This window comes from Panthera tigris, chromosome B1, assembly GCF_018350195.1.
Source record: "Panthera tigris isolate Pti1 chromosome B1, P.tigris_Pti1_mat1.1, whole genome shotgun sequence".
Taxonomy (NCBI): domain Eukaryota; kingdom Metazoa; phylum Chordata; class Mammalia; order Carnivora; family Felidae; genus Panthera; species Panthera tigris.
This window is the reverse complement of record NC_056663.1, coordinates 70,001,817-70,027,551: the sequence shown is the minus strand read 5'-3', so window position 1 is coordinate 70,027,551 and position 25,735 is coordinate 70,001,817. Positions and strand designations below refer to the sequence as shown.

General features: G+C 34.6%; 1 long non-coding RNA gene across 1 annotated transcript; it reads left to right on the top strand.

Moving 5' to 3' along the window:
- The first annotated feature begins 23,713 nt into the window (after window positions 1-23,713).
- Window positions 23,714-25,174, top strand: LOC122237647. Its single transcript, XR_006216237.1, has 3 exons — window positions 23,714-23,805; window positions 23,901-24,129; window positions 25,042-25,174. It is a non-coding gene; the product is annotated as an uncharacterized LOC122237647 (long non-coding RNA).
- The last annotated feature ends 561 nt before the right edge of the window (window positions 25,175-25,735 follow it).

The window sequence follows — 25,735 nt, the reverse complement described above, 5'->3', positions numbered from 1 at the left end:
TTAGGTCCCGGATTATAATGACTAAATTTCCATAATTTATTTAAGAGCAACATTTATTGCTTGGCTGCTATAAAAAATGTAAAATCTCATTTTTGCATGTTTTGAATGCATTATTTTAAGCATTATTAAAGGTAAAACAAAGCCAGTAGCTCCTTTTGGAAGTGTTTCCCAAATTTCAGTTAAAAAATAAAGAATTATAAAAATTAAAATGACATCTTTAAGGTAATAGTCATTTTATGCTGCCTATAGACCATTAAATAAATGCATTTTTATCATATTTCATTTAAAATAAGTTTCAGAGTACAAATTTCAATAAGAAATATTGAGAAGAGGCAAAAGCTGGTCAAATTGTTCGTTTTCTCAAACATCCCTCATGAGATTGGCCTCAACTGAGTAACATTTCAAAGTACTTAATGAGCCAGAATATCCTAAATCTGAAGTTGTTTGGAAGAAGATAAGTGGAGTTATTTCCTGCACTCAAGGATGTGCTCAAAATAGCTAGATTTCCTATGGCAGCACAGTAGATAATTGACACCTTTTTCCCCCTCACTTTTATTTCCTTTTTTTTAAATACAAGCTTATGCCTGGCAGAACTGCAAACTACAATTTGAGATATGCATACTGTCTGTAAAGTGTTCCAAGTCTTTAAAAGATTAAAAACTTCATGAAGTTCAGTTGTAAAATCTGATTAATGCCTGCAAGAGATATTTTTCCGATAAATAACCAGATTGTCACATCCTTATAAAATATGTATTTCCATACATAATTCAATGAAGATGATGTGTCATAGGTGCCCTGCTGTGCTAGCAATACATTTAACTGTAGCAGCAATCATTTGTTCTAACTGCTCCTTTTCATCCTTTTTCTCCATCCAAGAAATATTTCACACAATAAAATGTAGTTATGTTTCTTGATGGAGCCAACAATACAAAGCATACAAAAAATTAAAAAAAAGAGTTTTTAGCTTCTGCTTACAATATGAAATTTTGGTAGAACACCTCTCCTATCCTAACAGTAAGGAAAAGTCCACAAAATCACAACATTCACTGGAAACATCAAAAAGCTGAGGTCACAAGGCAACCAATTACTGTAATATCTAAAAAAATAAGTCGTGATACTAAACCAACATGGCCGTGTAAACACTGAATTACCAGGGGAAAAGCAAGAAAGTAAGGTGGAGCTGTCTATTGAGTTAAATTTTGAAAGGCTTAATTTTTGGCTACCATCAGAGTATAGAGCCCTTGAAAGCTGTAGACACAGAGAATGCAAGCCAGTACTACACTGAAGTTAAACATAGCAACAACAGAACACAAGCTCAGATATACTCCTGACTATAATGTTGTCAGCCCCTATAGTAAATGACCTAACCAAATAAGAGGAGCGCCTGTTTCTAGGCATAAATCTCTTAGTCTGTACTTTTCTACATGTGATATCTTGCCTTCAACCAAAATTTAAATGACCATAGAAAATCAAATCAAGAGACACTCTGCTGTCAAGAGACAAACCAATCCAAACAATCATACTTATATATAACAATTTAAACAATCAGACAGAGAATTTAAAACCATTATGATTAATCTCATAAAGGCTCTCATAGAAAAGTTTCAGACTGTGCATAAATAGATAGGTAAATTCAGCATATGAATGGAAACCATAAGTAAGAGTCAAGTTGAAACACTAGAAATGAAAAATACAGTGACACAGATGAAAAATGGCTTCAAGAGAGTCATCTGATTGAAACAATCAAATAAAGAATCAGCGAACTTGAAGACAGGCCAATAGAAATGACCCAGATTAAAATATATGAAGTAAATAAAGAGGAAACAAAATAAAGAAGAGAACACTTTGTACTTTAGGACATCAGATAGTTGAACATCAATATAATTAGGATTTCACAGGAGAAGAGAGAGGAAACAGAACCAAAAATTGAAAAAGAAAAAATTGAAGAGATAATGTCTGTGCATTCTCTCAAAATGGTGAAAAACACTAAACTGAAGATCCAAAAAATTCAAAGAACATAAAACTGGAAAATATCTTCTCTACAAAGCTCATGCCTAGAGACATCATTCAAAGGGCTAAAATGTAAAGGTAAAGAGGAAATATAAAAGGCAACCAGATAAAAAAGAAACATAATTTACAAAGGTCCAAATGGATTCTCTTGCAAAATCTACCAGTTATTTGAAGAATAAATAATACTAATGTTACACAAACCCTTTAATGAAATAGAAGTCTTTTTAAAAATAAAATAGAAGTTTTAGACAAGCATTACACTGGTAATCAAATAGAAAACAAACAACCAGATTAAAAAATGGGCAAAGTCCTTAAGACACTGCACCAAAGAAGATATAGGGATGGTAAATAAGCATATGAAAACATGTTCCATCTCATACGTCATTAGGGGAAGCAAATTAAAACACTAATGAGAAAGAATGAAATATGGCCTTTTGTAGCAACGTGGATGGAACTGGAGAGTGTGATGCTAAGTGAAATAAGCCATACAGAGAAAGACAGATACCATATGTGTACACTCTTAGGTGGATCCTGAGAAACTTAACAGAAGACCATGGGGGAGGGGAAGGAAAAAAAAAGTTGGAGACGGAGGGAGCCAAACCATAAGAGACTTTTAAAAATTGAGAATAAACCGAGGGTTGATGGGGGGTGGGAGATGGGCATTGAGGAGGGCACCTGTTGGGATGAGCACTGGGTGTTGTATGGAAACCAATTTGACAATAAATTTCATATTTAAAAAAAAAGAGAAAAATAAATAAATAAAACACTAATGAGATACCACTACTGCCTACTATAATGGACAAACCAGAAAACTGACAACACCAAATCCCGGCAAGGATGTGAAGCTGGTGCAAATGCAAAATGGTACAGCTACTTTGGAAAGCAGTTTGGCAGTTTCTAAGAAAATTAAATGTAATCTTATCATACAATCTAGCAATCACTCTCCTTGATATTTACCAAAAGAGTTGAAAACTATGTCTTCAAAAAACCTATACACTGATGTTTATAGAAGCCTTATTCACAATTCCCGAAACTTAGAAGCAGCCAAAATGTCCTTAAGTATGTGCATAAACTGTGGTATCTCCAGACACTGAAATATGATTTCAATAACATATAAATATTATATAGGACTGAAAAGAAATGGCCTAATGTGTCATAAAAAGACATGGACGAAGCCGAAATGCGTATTACTAAGTCAAGAAGCACATCTGAGAAGGCTACATCCTGTGTGATTCCAACTAAATGACAATCCGACAAGGCAAAACTATTAGGTTAGTAAAAGATCAGTGGTCTCTGCGGCCTGGGCAACGGGTGGGGCAGGGGATGAATAGGCAGATCACAGAGGATTTTTAGGGCAGTCAAAATACTGTGTATGATACCTTAAAGATGGATACATGCCATTATACATTTGTCTAAACCAACAGAATGTACATCACTACAAGTGAATTGTAATGTAAAGGATTTACTTCAGGGGAACCTGAGTGGCTCAGTTGGTTAAGCGTATAACTTTGGTTCGGGTCACGATCTCCTGATTTGTGGGTTTGAGCCCTGTGTCAGCCCTGCTGGTAGTTCAGAGCCTGCAGCCTGCTTCGGATTCTGTGTCTCCCTCTCTCTGCACCTCACTTGATCAGGCTCTTTCTCTCTCTCAAATTTAAATAAACATTAAAAACAATAATTATGATGTATTAATGTAGATTCATCACTTGTACCAAATATACCAAACTGCTGGGAGATGATGATAATAGGGAAGGCTATACGAGTATTGGGGAGGAAATATATGCGAAATCTCTGTACTTCTTTAATTTTGCCATGAACCTAAAATAATTTTGTGTGTGTGTGTGTGTGTGTGTGTGTGTGTGTACAGGTGTATGTGTATATAAAGCAACATTTTGTCAAAATGAATTATATGAAAAAGGCTGCTATGAACTACTTAGTAATGTAAAGATATGGGAGGTGAAGTTCAGCCTCATTGCTGGAAATCATAAAATAGAAAATAGTCGGACAGTAAAATTTAAATGTTCTAATAATCATTGATCTCACATCATTAAAAATAAAAACTCTGTATAGGATTTTATTAGTTAGCAATATTTTACATCACCACTGGTATGTTGGTAAACCATAAAAAGTCCCCTAATTTAGAGTGCTTGCAGATTTCCATTGTATAAATATTCTCATCATGGTTGATTTCAATCAATCTACATAGTGCCACTGAACAAGAGCTTAGAAGAGATGTGTACGATCAGCTTCTGCCAGCCCGTAGGCGCCAGCTCTTGTGTGCCAGTCCAACAAATCAACACTGTCAATATACACTTAAAATTACCAGAGTGGAATATTTTTAATATCCTGTTAATTTTTTAAGTCTCATTACTAAAATATTTTCAAACATGTATTTGTTAATAAGAGTCATAATATTTAACGACACTAGAAGCTCCATTGTTACAATGGCTTCTGGAATATAAAACAAACAGTTTGGACTAGAATATAATTACGGTGAAGTATTTAAACGTTAATTTTTCCAACAGTAACTTAGCATGCAGTTTCAGTGCAGTTGGGATCTGTTACAAGTGAATAAACAAGTGTTGTTATTGAATTTAAAAAAAAAAAAACAAAACAGATTTTCACCCAGGAGAGGGGCTGGGATAGCAATAAAGGTAATTAGCTTTCTTGTCTGTTACAAATATGTCACCATATATACTTGGCTTTCTACATAAGTGGAATGCCAGCCTACTTAAGCTACCTTTCAGCTTTCTAAAATAACTATTTCTAAAGCAACTTTAGAGATTTTTAAGATATTTTCATTTACTGGGTTTTTGTGAAAATTTTATCTGATTTCTCCGATATTTTCAAAAATCAAGGTTGAACCCATTTTTTTTTAATTTCTTTTAATGTTTATTTATTTTTGAGACCGAGAGAGCAGAACATGAACGGGGGAGGGTCAGAGAGAGAGGGAGACACAATATTCGAAGAAGGCTCCAGGCTGAGCTGTCAGCACAGAGCCCAACGCGGGGCTCGAACTCACACACCGTGAGATCATGACCTGAGCCAAAGTCAGAGGTTCAACCGACTGAGCCACCCAGGCGCCCCAAGGTTGAACCCATTTTTAAGAGTAGAAAGAATTTTTAGTATGCTTGATTAATTGAAGTGCTTAATTAATTGGATGCCAGAGGTATGAGCATTGCGTTTTTAGCCATGTCCAGAGACCAAATTGACTTTCATTTCTTTCTCACCATCAATTCCAACTAGTGTTACCCCTATGCTCTGAGAATTTTCTTAATTATCAAACCACAAAGCAGAGCTTTAGATATATATATAGTACAAAATCAAAGCAATGCGTTTTCTGAGGATTCAGGACCTGGCAATGTCTTTCCAATAATTTTATCTCGTGTGAATTCATAAATTTAATAGGCTGCACAACTCACCATTTTATTTGCTTTTTATTGTTTTTGAGATTATAATGGAGCGAAAATGTGTATTTATTTTATTACTAACATTTTTTTTTATGAAATGAGGAAAAGTGATAAACACATGGTCTGCCAGAATTAAAAGAATGGTAAAAATAAATGATTTTGTTATTTAGGTCTTACAGATTCAAGTGTTGAGATATTATGCTATTCCTCCCTTTTTTGACTTTCTGTAATCATCTACAGTACTTCTTGATTTTCAAACTTCTTTGGTAGAAGACTATTTATATAAAATAACATGGAGTTTGTTCAGAACATCATACTCTGAAAAGTGCTAAATACAAAGATTTAGTTTATTAAATGTTCCATGATTAATGTATTTTTGTGTTCATGAAGTACACAGTGCTTAGCAGAATTATATTAGCCCTACAAGCCTACAAGCCTTTAGGAAGCACATCAGACTTTTGTAGTTTTCCTCATGTAGGTCTTGTGCACATTTCATTAGATTGATATCTCAGTATTTTTGGGGGGTACTAATGTAAATGGTGTTGCATTTTTTATTTCAAATTCTGTTCCCACTCCTGCTCAAGATCCCTGTCAGCTGTGTGCAATCTCATGCCACACCCCATGACAGAATGCTGGTGTCTTTGTCAGGAGACAGGTATTGGCGCATTCCTCAATCAAGCCATCATTTTGATGCTCAATTGAGTTGGGCTTTGCTCAGAGGTAGGAGAGAAAAGCAACCTCTGTGGCACATTTTGTGCACACATGCGCGTGTGCACACACACACACACACACACAGAATCACTCCAGACTTCCACAAATATCTCTGTCTCCACTCTTCAGTGGGGTTCAAAATCAGTTCAAAAGATCAAGTGAAGGACTAAACCCTTCCCATATGATTTATCCTCTTCTTTCTTCCTTCTTCCTGGCTACCTTCATTATTTAACCATAACATGACATTGCCAAGCACTAACTTTACCTCTTTATGTACAATACAAAATTGCAAAATACATTCTTCTGTGCACAGTAGGAGATAAACCCTCTGCCAGAACACGACATTGATGCAATATATGTATGCGTGCAAGGACACATATGTGATGAGGGTAGTGGTTATTGGGCAATTTTTCTATCTAATCAGCACCAAATAGATAACACTGTCTGTCATACTGTATGTAGGTCCATGTTATAAGACAAAGAGATGAGACACAGCTATTAACATTCTGGATTGCTGAAGAAAAATCTGTGGGATAGTCTGGCTGTTCACTCAGAGAGAAGAATACACTTGTCATGTTATATTAAAAGTTATATTTGGGACCGGGGACTAAAGCAGGGTACAGAAAATCATTGATAGGAACCATCCAAATTCCAATATTATAAAAATCCAAATATCTATTTTACCTAATCAAGAGACAAGAAAAAATGATCAAAGATGGATATGGAAATTGATTTAAAGTTCATTCATTGAATTAACGAATCTGAGGAATTTTCTAAGAACTCATAGCTCATGACAGTGAACCCTGGTGCTTTCCATTTATGATATTATCTTTGAGATTAAGATAAAATACAGTTTAGTTTTTCTATATTTTTGGGCTTACACATAGCTGATAGGAAAATCTAGACAGGTTTCTGAGATATGACATCTAACATTCCATCTTAAAAATCCTTCTCTCTTCAAAAGTTCTTTTTTTTCTTTTTTTTTCAGTTTCTGTAGAAGCCCAATGCAAACACCTGTGCTTTCTTTTTTTACTCCCTGGGGAAAGGTAAATAACATTGACCAAATCTTTGCCTGTTTACACTTACTTTCCTACGGCATTTTGGTCATTGCTTTATAGGTGACCCTGACCAAGAGATTAGTAAGTCCTTGTGAATACAGGGTACAGTGAACAACTGTAATCTTTCTCTTTTCAAGAAAGACAAGCATGATTTACTTTCTGTTTATGGCAATAGCTGCATGAATGCCTAGTACTGATATTAACAAGCATTAAGGCATAAATCACAGACATATATGGACCCAGAAAGAAAGAAGATTGCTATTTTAGGCAAAGCAGGGAGCTCTGTATGCTGGTTGTGAAAACCTTCCCTGTCAGGGTTAGCAGAACTAATTCTGTCAAGCCTCAGTGAAGTTTGACATGACTGCATCCATAAGAAAGCTGCAAAGGTCATGATGCACTATGTACCTTTGGGGAGCTCAGAAGAACCAATTTGGACCAATTCTGTCAAAAGAACATCTAAGTAACCTAGAAGAATAGTCTTTGTAAAGAAGTTTATGAGGTTTGGGAGTGGGAAGCCAGAGAAGGCTACGTGTCAAACTATTACTCTCCATGAATCAAAATTGGGCTTTGCTACCTTTGAAAAATATAGCTCGTCTATTCACAAGAAAAGAAGGCTAGATAGAACCATTAACCCAGAGATATATTTAAAAAACAAAACAAAACAAAACAGAACATCAGGACCTTTAGGTGAGTTTTCACCAAATTCATAATGTCAAAACTTTCAGCTTTCTTCTTGCACTTGAGGGAATTTCTGGATTCCGTGTTCTATGGGAGGAGAGAGAGCACATTTCTTGGCACACTGTTTTTGAAGTCATTATTATTTGTGGAGGAGAGGTAGCCAGATAGTATCTGATGGCTGCAGTCAGAATAGCCCACACCATAAATGAAGTAAAATTCTTAGAAACAAATAAGCCATGATTCTTAGTCAGGAGTCCAGATAATTTCAACAACTGATCATGATATAGGTAATATTTCTACCTGAGTGCAAAAAAATACACAAATAAATTTTCTGAGGCTGTGTTAAGTTTTGCAATCAGATAAACTAGTTTCCCTAAGTTATTGAAAGTAGTAATGAATTATAACTGTTGAAAATTTGATTGAGGAGCAAATCTCCTTGATGCTAGGATACCATGCATAATTAATAGGGCATGGCTAATCACTGTCTCTCTCCTACCACTGTGATCCACACAAGGTTTTTTTCCTCTCTCCCTTTTTTTCATTCTTTTTGCAATTGAAACTGATGTTGATTTTACATTTGATAGCTTTTCAATAATTCTGATATTGAAGAAAATGGTAGAAATTTACAAATGTCTTATTATTCAGGATAGTATTCTCTACATGATCTTGAGAAAAAATAAGTTTGAATAATGAAACGGTGATTTTGCCTAACAACCAGAAAATAAAACTACCACTTGATTTTGAGAATAAGCATCCTATTCAGTTTAAAATTCACACTGTATTATTCAGAATTCTTAATAATTCATCTGTAACACCAAGTTTAGTCAATGCTAGTGTCCTTCCAATGATGCTGTGTTAAAGAATTTTGTGTACCAAAATATGGTCCAAGGTGTTGTTGTCCTCCTTTTGGTTCTACATGCCTCTGGATAAGAATTGATTTTCTGTAAGCTTCTGCTCCTCTTTGTCTTTGGCCTATGTAGCAGCTTGTCTTGTTTTTTTCTTCATTAAGTTTTTGGTGCATTGACACATTCATGGTTCTTCCCATGCCCAAGCTACTGCTCATTCTCGAATGACTTCTTGTCAGCTTTTGGAGGCTTGTGAGTTTTAACAATCTTAGAATACAAAATACAATTCCCTCTCAGTCTGTACTTCATTTGATACTAATGGGCGAGAAGATAGCAGGGGGCTGTACATCAGTAGCTGGACAGCGCTAACTATAACTATATAACTGTAACTATATATATATATATATATATATGTATAAATTTTTCAAGAAAAAAATATAGTTTCCAGACATATAGGTCAAAATTAACCCAGTTCAAGTGATACTACAGAATTTTTATTATTATTATTATAGAGAGAAAGAAGAGCATGTGTCAGGGAGAGGGACAGAGAGAGAAAGAGAGAAAATCTCTAGTAGGTTCTGCTCAGCACAGAGCTGAAGGCGGGGCTCCGTTCCATGACATTGGGATCGTGACCTGAGCTGAAATCAAGAGTCAGACTCTCAAGCAACTGAGCCACCCAGGTGCCCTTAAAAAATTATTCTTAATTTTCCAAATTTCTCTATTACTAAGTCCTCCATTAATCAGCATGATAAGACCCATCAGGTCATACACACTTTAAACCTTATATGACAAAACTGCAGTACTTTATGTAAAATCTTAATAGATGGAATCTCTCAGTGCAGTTCTTTGGTCTCTGGAAAATATTAGATCTCATGATAAAAGGAAAAGAATCACTTGGACTATTGAACAAAAAGTGATATGCTGAATGATAATTTGAGAGATACAAAAATTACAACCTGATAGAAATTTTTAAAAAGACAGTGTTAAACAAAACTTTTTGCAATTATATTAAAGTTATAATGGCTGCTATATTTGCTGCGTTTAACTGGCCAAAATTATCGACTTGCTTTCTGGATTTCATTGGGTACTTTTCTCATCCTCACAAAGTTTCACTTTCTCCTCTGTAAAATAAGATTAATGGTAATATCCACCTCAAAAAGTCTTTGGCTTCTTGTTTGGAATAAATGATATGATCCACACAAAATAGACACAACTGAAAAAGCCATCAAGAACTCATCAGCAGCTGCCTATAGATAAGAAGTCACTCATTTTCTCTCAAAAGAATGGGCAGATGGATGAATATAATTAGTTACTCAAATAACTATTCTAATAATACCTGTGAATAATGTCTTTCGTCAGTGCTTCTCAACTTTAAATTTTTTGGAGGAGCTTTATACAGATAACCATTCCTAGGCACCATCTTGAAAAAGTCTTAATTATTTGGTAAGGACATGGAGCGATAGGAACTCTCTTTCATTGGTGCTGGAATGCAAAATGGTACAGTCATTTTGGAAGACAGATTGGCAGATTCATAAACACTAAGTATACCTTGCTGTAAGATCCAGCAACTCCTTGGTATTTATGCAAAAAGATTACAAACTTAAATCCACATAAAACCTACACACAAATATTTATAGCAGCCCTCTTCATAACTGACAAAACTGAGAAGCAACCCAATGTTTTTCAGACAAATGGATAAATAAACTGTGATACATCCAAAGAATTGAATATTATTCAGTGTTAGAAATAAATGATCAGGTCATAAAAAGACATAGAAGAAACTTAAATGCATATTGCTAAATGAAAGAGGTAAATTTGAAAAGATTACATACTGTATAATTCCAACTATTTATACAATATTCTGAACAAGGCAAAACAATAGAGACAGTAAAAAAAAATCAGTGATGGTCAGGGATTGGGGGGGAGGGATGAATCTGTGGAACACATAAGATTTTTATAGCAGTGAAATTATTCTGTATGATACTATAATGCTAAGTACATGTCACTATACACTTGTCCAAACCCATAAAATATACACCACCATGAAAAAATACAATATAAACTAGGACTTGGGGTGCCTATTATGTGTTAATGTAGGTTACTTTTGGTAAAAGAAAAAAAAGTACCATACTGGTGAGTGATGCCGATAATGAGGGAGTCTAATCATGGGTCAGGGATTATAATCTCTGTACCTTCCTTTCAATTTTATCATAAACCTAAAACTGCTCTAAAATAATAAAGTCTTTAAGAAGAAAAATATTTGTAGGGGCGCCTAGGTGCTCAATTGAGCCTCTGACTTCGGCTCAGGTCACGATTTCACAGTTTGTGAGTTTGAGTCCCGCGTCCGGCTCTGCACTGACAGGGTGGAGATTCTGGCTTGGGATTCTCTCCCCCTCCCTTTACCTCTGCCCCTATCCCTCTCATGCTCTCTCTCTCTATCTCAAAATTAAAAATATATATATGTTTGTACTAAAGACTTATAACCTAGTCTTATTATATAATAGTACTTAATAATCTTTAAAAATGTATAACCTACTAAGTGAATCAACCTACTATGTCAAAACCTGCATCTTAGATCTGTCTGATTAAAACTGATGGCAAATGAAATCTCCATTTGCTCCCTTTGAAACCTCCTGAAACAATGATGCATGAATGTTTATTGCCATTTTTATTTGTGTGTGTGTTCATTTTAACACATAAATCCACAAAGTTAGTTGAAACAGGTGACTGCAATGCCTGTTCTCTGTTTACTTTCACATTGCTGGCAATCTGTCTTTAACACTTGAGGCAGGTGAAGAATGTTTTTAGAGGATTCAAACAAAAAAAAATCAACTAGACCCAACATATACAGAAAATTATTCGTAACAACAACAGAATACACACTTTCCTCAAGTGGACATGAAAGAGCTTCTAAGATATATTAAATATTAGGTCAGAAAAAAAGTCTTGGAAAATGTTGGAAGTTTGAAATCGTAAAAAGTAACTTCTCCAACCACAATGGAATGGAGCTAGAAATGAATAACTGGAGAGATTCACAAAATACAGAAGTTCACAAATATATGGAAATTAAACAACATATTTTAAACAACCAAGGATCAAAATAGAAGTCACAGGGAATTGAAAATATTTAGAAGTGAAAGAAAACAAAAACACAATATATCAAAACTTATGAGAGGAAGCGAAGGCAGTGCTCAGATGAATATTTATAGCTATTAATGCCTCTATTAAAAAATAATTTCAAATTAATAACAACTTTATACCTTGATGAACTAGAAAAAAAGAGCAAACTAAACTGAAAGCAAGAAAAGATAAAATTCTAAAGATTAAAACAGACAATAAAATAGGAGAATAGAAATAAAAATAGAGATTTGATAAAACCGAAAATTGGTTCTTTGAAAAAAAAATCAACAAATCAACAAAGAAAAAGAGAACAGACTGAAATTATGAAAATAAATAATGAAAGTGGGGACTGTTATTCCAGACCTTACAGAAATACACAAAAAGATACAAGAATACTACAAACAATAGTTTGCCAAAATTATGTAACACAGATAAAATAGACAATTTTTTAGAAACACAAAAACTACCAAAACCAACTCATAAAGAAACAGAAAATCACAACAGACCTATAAGTAAAAAGACTCTGTAACCAAAAAAATCCCAACAAAGAAAAGTCCAGAAGGAAATGGCTTCACTGGTGAAATAATTAATTTCTACTAGACACTTCTCAATTTGTTCTAAAAACAGAAGGGTTGAGAGAACTTCCTAGTGCATTCCTAGCTCATTCTATGAATGCCATTATCCTGATGCCAAAGCCAATGACATCTTAAAAAAAGAAAACTGAAGACTGATACTGTTTAAGAATATAGATTCAAAGACCCTCAAAAAACAAAGTATGTACTAGCAAACTGACCCCAGCAGCATAGTAAAAATATCATATAACATTATGAAGTGAGATTTTTTTCTAGGAATGCAAGGATGGTTCAAACATACAAAAATCAACAAATATAATACACTACATAACATGTCTTAATTTCTTCTATTTATTTTTTTAATATAAAAAGCAGACATAAAATACAGTCACATTACTACGAAGATGCAACAAACGTGTTTTAAAAAGATTGAGGTGGGGTACCATTTTTTTTCAAAGGGGAAAGATGATCAAATGTTTATGATGATCTAAACCATGCTGTTCATAACTTATTATAATTCCAAACAAAACTCATTATTATGGGGAAGGGAATCAAGGACAGGCCTATCAAGCATAATATTCAGCAAGCACTGTTATACAGTGCTTACTGTCAAAGTGCTCTTTTTTTTTAAACATTAATTTATTTTTGAGAGACAGAGACAGAACATGAGTGGGGGAGGAAGAGAGAGAGAGAGGGAGACACAGAATCCAAAGCAACTAGAGGCTCAGAGCTACCAGCACAGAGCCCGATGCAGGGCTCAAACCCATGAACTGTGGGATCATGACCTGAGCCGAAGTCAGTCACTTAACCGACTGAACCACCAAGATGCCCCGCAAAGTGCTCTTTGAGTCAACTATTGTATCTTCACACCAGAAGGAAACTGAAACCTTCTTCCAGCAGAGGACACATGAGTCAGTAGTAGTGTCGACAAAGACCAAGAAACTCAGAGGTGACTTGGTCTCATAGAATAATAAACAGGTTATTTAAAGCATGTTACATGGCACCTGGGTGTCCCAGGCTTAGGTTAAGTGTCCAACTCTTGATTTTGGCTCAGGTCATGATCTCACGGTGTGTGATTTCAAGCCCCACGTTGGGTTCAGCGCTGACCATGAGGACCCTGCTTGTTATTCTCTCTTTCCCTCTCTCTCTGCCCCTCCCCTATGTGCCTGCTCTCTCTCTTTCAAAATAATGCATGTTTCAGTAAGGTAATATAGTGTCTAAACTTCTCTATTTTACCACCAGAATCCTGTTAGAATAGATTAACAACAGCAGCAAAACTTAAATTGTGGTTTGGCAAACTAGAGCATTTCTTTTTGAGGATCTGCAGATCAATTGATACAAAAGACATTCTTCAGTGCCAAATTTGTGACTCTAGCATAGGTTAGTTTTAAAACCACTAACCTTCATTTTAGATTTCTTGGTATCCTTTAGTTAGCTAAGGACATTTAAAAATTTCAGGTAGATTTTTCAAATCTTGCTTTTAGATAGCATGTTTTCTTTAATATTTTTCAAAAATTCACTATACATCAATTTTCAAAAGTAATACCAGGTTTCCTTCTGCTTCTGTCTCGCTATCCTCACTAAACAAAAGTAAAAAATTCAACTGAGAAAATCCCAGTATTCATTACTTCTTAGTTCTCAATAGGAGATATTTATGGCTCTAAGGGAAATTGGATGTGAAGAAATAAGCAACTTTTGGTCTTTTATTTATCAGGGAATCTTTGGAGGCTCAAGAAAAAGAGAGGCTGGCAGAAAATCAGGTTGTTAAATCAAGTCAATATCATACTTAATGAGTTTTGGAAAGAGAATGCGTGGATGGGTGTAAGAGAATATTTGGATATGTATATTTGCATTCATGTATGTACTTGAACATATATGGTACATACAGGGTAAAAAGCAAATTCTTACCCAAGGTCAGAATTTTTATTAAGCACATTTCTAATAGTTGGAGAAATAACCTCATAAACCCTTACGATAAATCATATAATGTGAAGAATCTCCATGAGAGTGATTTTTGTCACTTCTTGGAATACTTTTTTTTCCCAAAAAATTTCACATTAGCTTTCCTTGTATAGTTGCATCACACCATGATTCGCCGTATTCTCTAATACATATAACATTCAAAATGTAAACTTTTGCCATTTTTACTCATATATTTCAATTGTTCATGTATAAACTTCAAATTACTTCATCCTAATAAAATTTTTTATAAGTATACATATAGAGGGGCTCCTGGGTGGCTCAGTTAGTTAAGCTACTGACTTTGGCTCAGGTCATCATCTCAAGGTTCATAGATTCAAGTCCCGTGTCAGTCTCTGTGCTGACAGCTCAGAGCCCGGAGCCTGCTCCAGATTCTGTCTCTCTCTTTCTGTCCTTCCCCCGCTTGCACTATGTCTCTCAAAAGTAAAAAAACATTTTTAAAAAATTAAAAAATATATACATATATATTCCCCAATTCAGAATAATGAAAGAAGTATGATACAATCTTTATATAAAATATTAATTCAGTCACCGGATGCCTGAGTGGCTAGGTTGGTTAAGCATCTGACTCTTGATTTCAGCTCAGTTTGTGATCTGACGGTCCTGAGATCAAGTCCCAAGTTGGGCTCTGTGCTAGCAGCACAGAGCCTGCTTGGAATCCTCTCTCTCCCTGTCTCCCTGTCCCTCCCCTGTTCTCTCTATCTCTCAAAATATTTAAAAAATAAAATAAAATACTAATTGACTCTCCTTTTAACAAGTGTAAAGAATAGATGTATTTCTTCTATATAAGTTTTGTATATATTTCATTTTTATTTGTTTTAAGTTTATTTATTTATTTTAAGGTGGGGGGAAAGGGAAGTGAGAGAGGGAGAGAGAGAATCCCAAGAAGGCTCTGCACTGTCAGCACAGAGCCTGGCGCGGGGCTTGATCTCACAAACCGTGAGACCATGACTCGAGCTGAAATCAAGAGTCAGATGCTTAATTGACTGAGTCACCCAGGTTCTCCAATAATTTTCATTTTCAAATTTTACTAAGAAAAAATGCTGTATCCCAAACCAGAACTGCAGAAAAATGTCTGTGAAGGAAATGACATGCATTTCTGGTCTTAGCACAGACAGCACGAAGGGGTGCTGGTAAGATAATGGGAGAGTAACAACATTCAGTTGTAGTATATCAGTAGGTCAAAGGCCACTCTTCAATATCCACAATAGTGTCTATATTTTGAGGTCTAACTCTACACTAAACATCTCTACACGAAACCCAGGGGGAATCAATGAAAAATGTCTACTTTCTTTATTGAAATATTGAATGATGTACTTCAATATCACACCAAACTCTGAACACACCGCATAATGGAAAAAGGGAAAAAAATATTATCATTGCAACAGATGCAGGAAAATAACTGACATCTTTTCATAAAAAAACACATGTAACAAGACCTACTCAAACTAAAAACATGAGGACACTTCCTCAACCTGATAAAGGGCATTTATTTTAAAACTGAATAACATCATACTGAAACGTAAAACATTAAAAAATTTTCCCTATGATCGGGATGAAGACAAGTATGGCCATTGTTAGCATACTCATCAAATATCAATTATTTTATTGGAATTTCTATCCAGAGCAATTAATAAAAGGAAATAAAATAAAAATTGGAATGGAAAAGTGAATCTATCTCTGTTCACAGACATGGCATGATATTATATATAGAAATTTTAAAAAATACACACAAAAACTACTAGAGCCAAAAAAAAAAAAAAAAGAAAGAAAGAAAGAAAAAAAAAAAGCATTCAAGAAAGTTACAAGAGGGCATCTGGGTGGCTCTGTCAGTTGAGCATCCGACTTCGGCTCAGGTCATCATCTCTTGGTCTGTGAGTTCGAGCCCCGCCTCGGGCTCTGTGCTGACAGCTCAGAGCCTGGAGCCTGCTTCAGATTCTGTGCTTCCCTCTCTCTCTGCCCTTCCCCCGCTCATGCTCTGTCTCTCTCTCTCTCTTTCAAAAATAAATTAGCATTAAAAAAAATTTTTAAATAAAAAACTAAATAAATAAAAAGAAAGTTACAAGATATAAGATCAACAGAAAACAATTAGAGACATTTCATACACCAACAATGAACAACCAAAAGTGAAATTATCAAAATAGCTACATTTACAATGGCATCAAAAATCGTAAAATATTTAGGAACAAATTTAATCAGGGAGATTCAAGACTTGTATATTGAAAACTACAAAACATTGCTGGAAAAAAATTAAAGAAGACCCAAATAAATGAAGAGAAAATTTGTGTTCATGGATTGGAAGACTTAATATCATTTAAATGACAGTGCCCCAAAGCTGTTTACAAATTTGGTACAATCCTTATCAAAATCTCAGTGACCTTTTTTTTCAGAAATGGAAAGACTGATCCTAAAATTGTTATGGAATTGCAAGACACTCTGAATAGACAAAATAATCTTGACAAAAAGAACAAAGTTGGAGGACTCAAACATCCCAACTTCCAAACTTAACTACAATACTACAGTAATCTACGCAATATGCCATAAGAATAGACCAAGAGACCAATGAAATAAAATCACTAGTCCAGAAATTAGCCTGTATACTATGGGCATTTGATTTTTGACAAGGGGCCAAGATATTCAATGGAGGAAATAATGATCTTTTTAATGGTGCTGAGACGACTGGATATCCAAATGCAAATCACACCACATATAAAAATCACTTCATAATGGATAAAAGGATATTATTTAGGATATTATTTAGGATATTTAGGATAAAAGACCTAAACATAAGAACTAAAAGATCAGAAAGAAATCTTCATGATCATGGATTTCATAATGGTTTCTTGGATATGATACCAAAAGTACAAACAACAAAAGGGAAAAACAGATAAACTTTATTAAATCTTGAAAGAAAAAGATCAGAAGAAATCTTCATGATCATGGATTTCATAATGGTTTCTTGGATATGATACCAGAAGTACAAACAACAAAAGGGAAAAATAGATCAACTTTATTAAATCTTAAAACTTTCGGTATTCAGGGAAACTATCAAGAGTGGAAAGACAACCCACAAAAAAGAGAGGTAATCATGTTTGGTAAGGATCTACTATCTAGAATACATAAATATTTGCAGATAAAGATCAAAAATCAAAATGGCTAAGATCTTCTCAATAGCAATGCAAGAAGCTAGAAAATACCTGATCAATGCCTTTAATGAAGGCATTCAATAAAAATATTGAATAAGTATATTTTCAGACATATGAAGACTGAAAAACTGTATATTCCTCACACCTTTTTTCAGGAAGCTATTGGATAACAAATGAAGAAAAGAGAAGGCCAGAGGCCCCAGAAAATGAGGCAGACAAATGAGATAGTGAAGGGAATCCCCAGGGTGATGGTGAAAGGGAGGTCTGAAGACAACAGTTGTACACCAGCATCAAGGGGGTTGGGGACTGCTCTTTATCTTAAGGATGACAGAACTAATAGACTTCTTAAATGATGCACATGTATTAATTCAATGAAAAAGAGAATTTAAAGATAACATGATAAGCAAATACACAAAGGCTAGACATTGCCATAGGAGGGAAAAAGAAAGAAAAAAAAGCCAGAATTGGGACAAAACTGGTACAGGAAATCCAGACAAAACAGAGCATTGAATGATGACATTCTTCAGAGGAAAAGCAAGCATCAAGGATCATGAACCTCACAGTTCATCTCTCAGAGAAAATAACTGATTGTAAATGTCAATGGCACATTCTTTTGAAGACACATAGCTATTTTATTCAGAAGTAAAACGAAAATAAGTGAGGCACGAGAAAGAAACACGAAATGGGATAAAATGCAAGAAAATGTCTACTAGTCTTTAAGGAGAAAAGTTGGATTCTACTTATGTTTAACACTTTCTATATCTGAGGCAAATATTTAAAGTTTATGAGACTTGAGAAAAATGAGCTATATATAAATAGCTGCACTTTTATAATTCAATAAATCAATCAAATTAATCAAGTTAATTTATTAAAATATTAAAGAAATATTTGTATTTTAATTAAAATTAAATAAGTCAACATATTAAAGAAAATATTTGTATTAGTGCCAGAAGGCAAGTGGGCAGGAGGATGGGTGAAGGAGGTAAGAGTGGATGAAAAGTATACTTACCGTGATGAGCACTGAGTAATGTATAAAATTGTTGAATCATTATATTGTACACCTGAAGCTAATACAAAACTATATGTTAACTATACTTCAATACAAATACGTTAAATAATATTGTAGTATTTGTGTATATTTTTGAAGAAATAATTTTGAAGGAAGTCACCATTTCCACTACTATTGCCTTGAAAAAAGCCATCATCCACTCTTATCAGATTTATTTCAAAAACCTCTTGAGAATTGTCCACACTGTTGATCTTACCTATTTCGGTTTAGTCTCAATAGGAATAGACAAAAGCAACTCCCCAATGGAAAGACTTTGTAAAATATAACTTTCAGACCCCCTGATGACCTCATACACGATTGCAATGCCTCTCTACTCATTGGACTCCTTTGCCCTTATCCTACCTTATTTTTTTTCATCACTATACATATATGAACATAAAACAAGTGGCTGACTAGAATATATTTGTTATATAAAATTAGCTTTGCAAATGATGCCAATGATATTGTGATTTTCTGTTGTTTTGGTTTATAGAATAAATTATTTTGTGGTTCGGCACACTTAATTCTTCCATAGGATCCCTCCTCAACATAAATCAGTCACTAAAGTTATCATTTTAGTTGACTTTTTGTGCCAGTTACAATACATTGGAAATTAGATGTAAACATTTGTATAACTTATTATTAAAATGAAAACATAAGGGATACCTGGTGGCTCAGTTGGTTAAGCGTCTGACTTCAGCTCAGGTCATGATCTCACAGTTTGTGGGCTCAAGCCCTGGGTTGGGCTCTGTGCTGACAGCTCAGAGCCTGGAGCCTGCTTTGAATTCTGTGTCTCCTCTCTCTGCTCCTCCCCCACTTGCAGTCTGCCTCTCTCTCTCTCTCTCTCTCTCAAAATAAATAAACATTAAAAGAAATAAACAAAACAAAACAAAACATGAGACCAAATGTGGAAGCATTGCTAAGGCATTTTATTACCATTTTCAAAAAATCCAGTGGTTACAACACCATAATTTTTTTAAATCACTCTGAAAATGGTCACAGGCACTCATCCTATATCTAAAAATAATACATTAGCTTGTTCGAAAGGAACAGATGGGATTTCACTAATATCCCATGAGATCTATTGCTTTAGTTTTTTCATCTCTAAAGTGTAGGCACTGGAAGTCATTTTTATTTTTCCTTTTAACTTGGTCGGTTTTGAATGCTAATTTTTTATACTCCAATAAATCAACTGCACGTCATTTGATGATATTACTGAAGTTTCTTCAAGTGTCATTCTCCTCTTTGTCTATTTTCCAGTCCCACTATCTATCATTACACATCCTTCCCACTTTTCTATCATTACACATCCTTCCCTCTCTCTTTTCCCACAGTGCCTGGAAAAGACACACTTCCTTTCCTCTCTGCTTTTAGGAACACTTCCAGTCCCATTGCAGGACCCCCTTTCCAATTGACCACTTAACTTCCAGTAAAATTCACATTCTTTTACCTCGTCTTCACTAGCCTGTAAACTTTATGAATTCAAAGAAAAGGGTTGCCTTGCCCTTCATTTAATTCTTAAATCCTGCACAGAGTAGTGATCAAAAGTTCTTGAATATTATTTAATGTGAGTGAAGATTTTCTAAAGAAAGCATATTTTATTTGTGTATCACACCAATATATAAAAGATTTTACCCATTTTTCCCCTCTGCAAGGAGATGGGATTGAATGAGAGGCATGAAGATGAGCCCTTACAGGCTATACATAGATGTCTAAGCTAAACACAACAGTTTATAACGTGCGTTGGGTCAGTTCACTGATAAATAAAGAGAGACAGTATAGATGTCTGAAAACCCAGCCGGGGCACTCATTTTCAAGCAACTCCTTTTCTTTTCGGCACTAGTGAGTGTCCCTCTGGCCCAGCACCTCTCTTGGCTTCTTCCTCACCTTCCTAAAGGTCAACACACACACCAATTGAAAAAGAGAGAATTGAATGATAACAAAATTTCTTTGGGTCCCTGTAGATCCCGAAAAATTCTATGTGATCCTAAATTAGAACCACGATACTCAGGATTAACACTAACATTCACACTTTTATCATGGAATTGCAGAGGGCCCTTTTGCTCCTATACATACCAATAAGCTGTTCCTGTGCTGAAAACTGAATGTCACGTGCTTAATCAAAACACTTCCGTTTTCTTTTCCCAAATTGTTTTCAAAATGGCTCTGTCCCTCAACGGTTTAAGATAACATTCTTTATTTAATTTCTTCAAAGTAGGTTTTTTTGGTTACTGTCTTCCCTGGTCTGCATCAGCTAAAAGAAACTGTTAATTAGTTCCTTCACATCTCTTGGCTTATTTAAGCAGACTAGAGTTAACAATGAAAATTTAGATATTTTAATAATTTTATAAGTATTTATATAAGCAAAGAAGCATCCATTTTGTTTTTTCTAAGAAAATGTTTTTTCTAAGATAATTGTTCAGCTGAATTGAGACATTTTTATGCCTGAATTATCCATATGATGACTCAACTCTTTAGTTTCCCCTTTAATTAGAAGGTAGATATGTAGACTTATGCATTGTTTCATAATAAAAATTATAACAAAATGTAATGTTATAATCAATTTTGCTGAGATCGTAATCATTTTGATGTTAGAGTGCAGTTGTTAACCTGAACATCCTAAGGAAAGCAAAAATAGTAGTTCTTCCTTCCAAATTTCAGTGTACATTTTGTTTCAGCCAGCTATTTTGAAAGGTTAGATATTACTTTCAGGATTTATTCTTCCACGCACAGAAATACACCTTTGGTAACAATTCTCTTTTAAAGGTATTTGATCTTCTCTACCCTGATGGACATTTGATCACAAAGCCTTTAAAAATATCACTACCATCTTCCAACTTTCCATCATATATTCTTAATTTTGGCATTTGTAAATATGGAATTACTAATGTGGCTACAACTTGGACAAAAACAATTATTATTGTAATTCATTTTTAAAATGGATGATGAAAAGTGTTCCAAACCCAAATGTGCAAACTTGAATAACATATTTTACAAGTAAGTAATACAATCTGAATTTCAGATCTACTTTTTCTTCAACTATGTGAATATTTCAAAGTAACTTTCGGATTGAGTTATCTAGATGATTGCCTTACTATTCCATATTGCTTATATTTGTGAAAGTGGGCAATTTATATAAAATTTCAAACAAGATATCAAGTCTAAATGAAGAGATAGCAAACTGGTTCTAAATATAAACCGTATATGAAGAACAGATACGGATCAAACTACTTATGGGAACTCATTATTTGATTAAAATGTCATTTTTAAGTAATGTAGAATAATAACTTAATGCATAAATGTTATTAAACAACTGGGTAGCAATATGTAAAAAAATAGCAGGTAGCAAAATCTTAACTTATTAATATATGTACAAAATCCTGGAAAACAGTAGGAAAAAGTTAAACAAACAACGGAAATGTGGACAAAATGCATAATCAGGCAATTTACACTGTATGAATATCAATAGTCAGTAAACATTAAAGTATATTCGATGCCTCTAGTTGAGTAAAATTTAAAATGTTATATTTTTGCCTAGCAGGTTCTTAGATTAGAAGTGATAATGCCTCATGCAGAAGTGGATGAACAGATGTTCTAATGTAATGTTGATATGCTATTTATATTTTCCTGAAGGTCAAAAGCAGTATACATCCAAATGTACATCTTCTATGATGGAGTAATCCTACTTAGAGAAACGTACCCTAAAGAAGAATGTTAACCATTGATCAATGCTGAGGATAGGGGCACTGATTCTCCCCATGCAGTCAAAAATCTGCATGTAACTTTTGATTCCCCCAAAACTTAACTACTAACAGCTTACCAGTGCCATAAATCTTACCGATAACAGTTGATTAATGCATATCTTATATGTTGTATATATACTATACTATATTTTTACAATAATACCTAACTTTTTATTATTTTTTGGTGTTTCTAGGCTATCTGTTTCATCTTTGAGTTTTTTCTTTATTGTTGCAAATCTCCAAAAAATTTCCAATATATTTATTGAAAATAATTTGCATATAAGTGGACCCTCCTCACAGTTTAAACCCATGACCCATTCGAGGCGTAACTATAATTATGAATGCTTGAAAACACACACACACACACACACACACACACACACACACACACACACATTTCCTCATAGTTCAGATATACAGAGTGTTCAGTATTTGCTAATATATCTAATTCTTAAGATAGTTTTCAAGTCTTTTTAAATCGAGAAAACATTTTGAAATGCAGTATATATATTGTTGGTACAGAATGGTCACAAGGCTGAAGGATATAGGACATATTCAGGTCCATACAATGAGCTATTTAGAAATGATTAAAATTTGGCTATTATGCTTTGACTTTAGCTAAATTTTAGCTAACTTGTAATTACAAGTGGCTCAGAGTTTTGCTTTATATCTGGTTTAGATATGTAAAACTGCATCTTCTTCTCCTTCCACTTGGACTTCTTGTCCTATCTTCTTACTGCCTTGAAAACCAGTGTTACTCTATAGACCTTTATTTGTTCGTTCACTTTTCTACCAATTCTAAAGGGAATGTTTCCTCTCCGAATTCTCTATCACCTTAAAGTTTTGATTTTTAACATTTCTGTAAGTTTGGGGAGGGAAGAGTATATAAGACATACTTTATGACACATGAAACAAGAGTAGTAGGCTCATTTGACTCCCGGATTTGAATCTTAATGACTGAACTACAATATTTCATTGTTTAGAGTTACGAGAAATGACCGGCGATGAAGCTATGGTTCTATCTCAGAGCATATGGTCCGGAAACCATATGCAGTTATGAAAAGGGACATACTCCTAGGAATTCTAAAATCCGTTTGTTTAAAAATTTCCCTAGGTCATTTTTATTAGCAGAAAGTGTGAGAGCCTTTTTGAAATTAACAAGCTCTTTCAATAAGAACCTAAGGAATTAGGCATTATTGAAAGGGAGCAAGTCAACTGAGAGGTAATGAAGAGGAAATGTAGGTTGTGGAATTCATCCTTGGGCAGATGATATTATTCCTACCCCTGGTAGCAAAGTATACAAAATGAACAGATCCTTTTCTTTAATAGCAGCATCGCTGACATACTCTCTTTACCTAATTCTGTACATTATTACATCAAGCAATTTAGAATCATGGGGATTGTAAGTGCTATGATGGAAACACTCTTAGGCATCCTCTAAGCCACAGATTTACCTGGAAAACAAGACAACTGGGACCCAGAGAAAAGTAGGTGTTTGCCAAAGACAGTATGATAGCCTCTGGGCTCCCAGGCACTTGTTCCTTATACCAATAACTCATTTTTAATCCTTTTATTTTTACAGTGCCCACAAGCTCACAAGAAACTTTCTAATTTGTCTTCTCAACTGTTTATACATACTAGCTGTTATAAGAATGTATGATTATTATACTTGGGCACAATGTTTACTTACTTGTGGAAATTGTGAAAGATTGTCCTTACAGCATGTAACACATTACGTCAAGGTAAAACAATATCCCTGCCCCTACCGCCTTGTAATCAAGCTGCTCGAAAGTGGTGGTATGACTTCAGAAGTAAGTGAATCAGTCTTTATGTAATCATATCTGTTTCATAAGTTGGAAAATTGTTTTGAAGTATAGAACTCCCCTTTGAATAGTGATGATGTCTAGGCTAGTGAAGATTAAATTGCAGCATTAAAAATTGTAAGTGGTTTCGAGTCCTTGGAGGATGAGCTATGTGCAGATGGGTATAGCTATCTTTACTATACCCTGAAGACATTAATGGAAATGTAATGATTTGAAGAATATTAAAGTACTTTTGTTATATTTTAAAACAAAACCATCTAGGTCACTTTCTTATCCTGTTTCCAGCCCAACCCTCTTTCTTTCTGTAAGAATTATATGGACTAGGTGAGATTAGACAAATATGACATATTTATCCAAGATATAGTACAATATTTTGTAAGTGCTCAGTCTTTCCTATTTCTTCAATATAAATGCCATTAAAAGTACACTTTTAAAGATAGTGAGCACATTTTATGAAAGGATATATTGTTCCATTTTTCCAGAGAGTTTCTGTATTGAGCAAGGCATTATCTGTAAATGCTGTGGTTAGCCCAGTAGATACATTCTATGCCATCAATCTCTGTGCTGTTCTGAAGAATGTTGCAGTAATGGGAGCGCCCCTCCACTGGTAAGCTTCTGCTCCGTGTGCGATAATATAGGGAAAGGATTTACAAATAATTTCTTGAAACTCTTTTTCTAGGTAGGTTAACTTTGAAATGACCCAGGTATTATAGTGATGGTTATATATTTTATTTTCCTGTAGGTACTTCAACAAAGCCAGCATTTTGTACCTTGCTCAGACACAAGGAGAATGGATTGGGAGGATTTTGTTTTTATTAGACATCAGATAGTTTTTTCTTGTCATTAACAATCCTTAAACTCAATAGCGTGCTTCACTGAACAATATCTTTAACGTTACAGGTTTCATCCCTTTCACACCAGATGACCCTGAACTAAGAGGCTGGTATGATTCCAGAGAGAAACCTGGAAGCAAAGCGACCTAGAGCTCTCCGGCGATATATGCTCTGTTTTCAGTAAAATTAGTTGAAACATGTTGTGTTTTCTTCTAAAATTCCCATTTTATCTCTTTGCTTGTGCTTAGGAAAATATTGCGTATGAGTCCTTTGTAAATTAGAGGAAAAGAAGCATATTGAAATAGAAAAAGATAAAATTCACCCTTATCGCTCTTCTTCATGTTCCACACACCTTCAAGTACTGTTTCTGTGTAGATAATACCCATAAATACCCCCAGCTCTGACTTTTCCCTCAAGTGTTTACTGAGCTGTCTGCTTAGATATTACAAAATCTTCACTCCGCTGTTCCAAACCTACTTCTCTCTATCAAACCAGATGTTTTCATTTAAATCCCAGATTCTGTCAAGGGATTTACCATTCCCTAGGTTATCCAATACAAAAGTTTGGAGTTTTCTTTTACTTTTCCTTTCCTTGTCCAGCAACCTCTCCCGCCTCGACATCTAAATAGTTTACAAGATCTATTCAAGCTTCCCTTACACCTCATATCTATTCCCTCTTTCACATTCCCACCACCGCACAAACTCTGTAACCCTCTCCAATGTTTATATAAAGCATTTTCTTACCAGCTAAACCTTTCAATA